General features: G+C 42.1%; 1 protein-coding gene across 1 annotated transcript in view; it reads left to right on the plus strand.

Moving 5' to 3' along the window:
• Positions 1-3,235, plus strand: part of GPR89A (G protein-coupled receptor 89A) — a 60,225-nt gene that overhangs the window by 16,594 nt on the left and 40,396 nt on the right. The gene's annotated exons all lie outside the window — the stretch shown is intronic.

Here is a 3,235-nt window from a genome sequence, read left to right on the forward strand (position 1 = left end):
GACGCGGGGCTCGAACCCACGAACCGCGAGATCATGACCCAAGCGGAAGTCGGACGCTCAACCGACTAAGCCACCCAGGCGCCCCAATCAATAAACATTTAAAAAGAAGAGGATGTAAAGAGATATGTGGGAAGTAGAATCAACAGAATTTGGATGACGATTTAGTCGTTCGTTTTACATTCCACAGATGTTTTTTGAGCACCTAGTTTTAAGTGCTGGAGATTCAACCATGAACAAACTAACTAGGTTTCTGCCCTCCTGCAACTTAACCTTACTCTGGCAGGAAGGACTAAACAGTCAGTATATAAACAAGTAATTGCTGATCATGATCATTATCAAAGAGCAAACAGATTGCTATGGTAGACAACAAAAAGATGTCAAATTATATGCAAGTGGTTAGAGTCAGCTTTTCTGAGGAAGTATTTAAACTGAGATTTAAGGGACAAGACCGAAGGTTGACCCAGCAGGAAGGCACCAGAGACCTCATGGAAAGCCCTGAGGTAAAAAAGCCTCCGGTGTATTCAGTGGAGAGTAAGAGACAGAATGGAGACTAGTGGTGTAGATTTTTCTGTCACGGTGACTGGATAGTTGATGATGTCATTTTCTAGGATAGGTCATGCAAAAGGGGGAAGATCAGCTGAACTCGAGGTATGTTGTATTGGCAGTGCCTGTGCACATCCAAAGTGATGTTCAGTAGGCAGTTGGATACCCAAGGTCAGCAACTTAGGAGAAAGGCATGGATTTATGAGTCCTCATGGAGATAGCTCCAGGAATCTAAAAAATCAGGCACCATCAGCTAAATGCCGTTAGATGAATCTGGGGAAATACTCCATATCACCCATGGAAAATGTATAAACTGAAATGAAAGATTATTCTGACCCACTTTAAGCAGAGAAAGACCAAGAAAAAACGATAGAACTAACAGGGATAACTGAGGAAAATGGTATGAAAGCCAAGAAAGGAAAATAATTAAAATTTTTTTTTAATGTTTTATTTATTTTTGAGAGAGAGAGAGAGAAGACAGTGTGAGCAGGGAAGGGTCAGAGAGAGAGAGGGAGATACAGAATCTGAAGCAGGCTCCAGGCTCTGAGCTAACTGTCAGGACAGAGCCCAACTTGGGGCTCGAACCCACAAACCGTGAGATCATGACCTGAGCCAAAGTCGGACGCTTAACCGACTGAGCCACCCAGGTGCCTCGAAAGGAAAATAATTTTAAGTAGCAATGATTCAGTGTCATAAAAGAGACCAAGTAAAGCCAGCATTGGAAATATCATTGAATTTTACAACCAGAAGAAAATTCATGACCATATTATAGTAATGGTTAAAGAGCACAGGCTTTGGAGCTAGACTGCCTGGGTTTGAATCCCGACGCTGCCACTTGCTAGCTGTGGTCAAGCTTGGCCTTGACCGAGTTACTTACCTCCTCAGTGCTTCCGTTTCCTTATCTGCAAAATGAGGTTTTCAATAATATTTGCCTCACAGGGCTGTAATGAGGCAAATGAATTAATACAAGTAGAATGCTTCACTAGTGCCTGGTGCATAACAGGTGCTTGATGAATGTTGCCTATTTTTTATTGCCATTACAATGATTAGTGAAAGAAGTTTCTTTGGGGTAGGAGGGTGGAATGAAAGCTGAATTGCGGCCAGTTGAAGAATAAGTGGAATTGAAGAAGAGGCAATAGTATGTGTAAACTCCTTTCAAAAAGCGTGGCTATTACAGGGGAAATAGAAGATTGATAATAGAGATAAACTCAAGGCCTTAGCCTTCCTTAGGAAAGAGACTTGAAACTGCAGGGAAAGAAACAGCAAAAAAGGAAAGATTGAAGGTGAGAGAGATGACACGTGATGGAACAAGATTCTGGAGGAGGTAGAAAGGGAATAAGACCAAAGCATATAGAGAAGTCTCAGCTTTGGACATGGTCTTGTTTGAGGGGGATGCGGTGGGAGGGTGATTGCAAATGTGAATATAGTAGAGTGAAGGTAGTATACGTCTAAAAGCTTCCATGAGAAGGGCATTAGTTAATGAGAACAAGGATTGAGAAAATGAATTAAAGATTATCTGCTGAGGGGGTGGGGAGAGATGGCTGACCAAGGGCAAGAAAAGGCTTCCTCAGTAGTAGCGTAAGGTCTGTTAAGACTAAAGACATAAATCTGTAATGCCACCAACATCAGGATGCATATTAGTTTTAGCATCTCGGGCACGGGCACAGGGAAGACAGAGTGTTAGATTAATCTAGGATTGGGAGTTTTCAGGATCAGCCCTTCAGAAGGAGAGAGGGGACAGAGTCCTAGTGAGAGAAGTTAAAGCAAGCAAGCGTGGAGTGCAGGCTCAGTGAAAAAGGAAATGGAAGGTAGGGGAAAGCAAAAGACGAGAGACCAGGGGTCACAAAGAGCTCTAAAATGGTGTAGTAGATGGGGCGCCCGGGTGGCTCAGTCGGCTAAGCAGCCGAGTTCAGCTCAGGTCATGATCTCATGGTTTGTGGGTTCAAGCCCTGTGTCAGGCTTGAACCTGGCTTGAACCAGGCTTGAACAGGCTATGGCCTCTTCTTCAATTCTACTTATTCTGCGCTGATAGCTCAGAGCCTGGAGCCTGCTTTGGATTCTGTGTCTCTCTCCCTCTCTTTCTCTCTGCCCCTTGCCCACTCATACGCTGTGTGTCTCTCTCTCTCAAAAATAAAGATTTTTAAAAATTTAAAAATAAATAAATAAAGTGGTGTAGTAGAAATACAAGAGCAAGAGAGCATGATTGTTGGAATTTCCCTTTCAGAGCTAACAAAATTCCTGCAGGGTAGCTCTAGTGTCAGGCCATAGGAGTAGATAATGCTGAAGTGAATTCCATCCTAGAAATAGGAAGTAAAAACAAAACTGGTTTCGTCCGGGGCTTCCAAACTTCCTGGCTTATTCTTCAGCATTGCCTTCTCTCATTTATCCAACACATCAACAAACAACATTTATTTTAACTACGGACTTTCAGCATTCTCCAATCATAGGAAACAATTGATAATTAGAATACAATTGATAATCAAAAACATATTTGCGTTTGAAATACTCATTCATGTATAAATTCAGCTCATTTGTTAGATGCCTTACGTGTTTATTGGCAAAAATTAATGAAACATAAGCTCCTAAGACCTAAAGAGCTTATGACCTAAGGGGTGTGTGTGTGTGTGTGTGTGTGTGTGTGTATACATATATATAGACAGTAACTATAGTGCAAAGTGTTACCTGGTATTTA

Source organism: Crocuta crocuta, unplaced genomic scaffold, assembly GCF_008692635.1.
Source record: "Crocuta crocuta isolate KB4526 unplaced genomic scaffold, BGI_CrCroc_1.0 scaffold620, whole genome shotgun sequence".
NCBI lineage: Eukaryota > Metazoa > Chordata > Mammalia > Carnivora > Hyaenidae > Crocuta > Crocuta crocuta.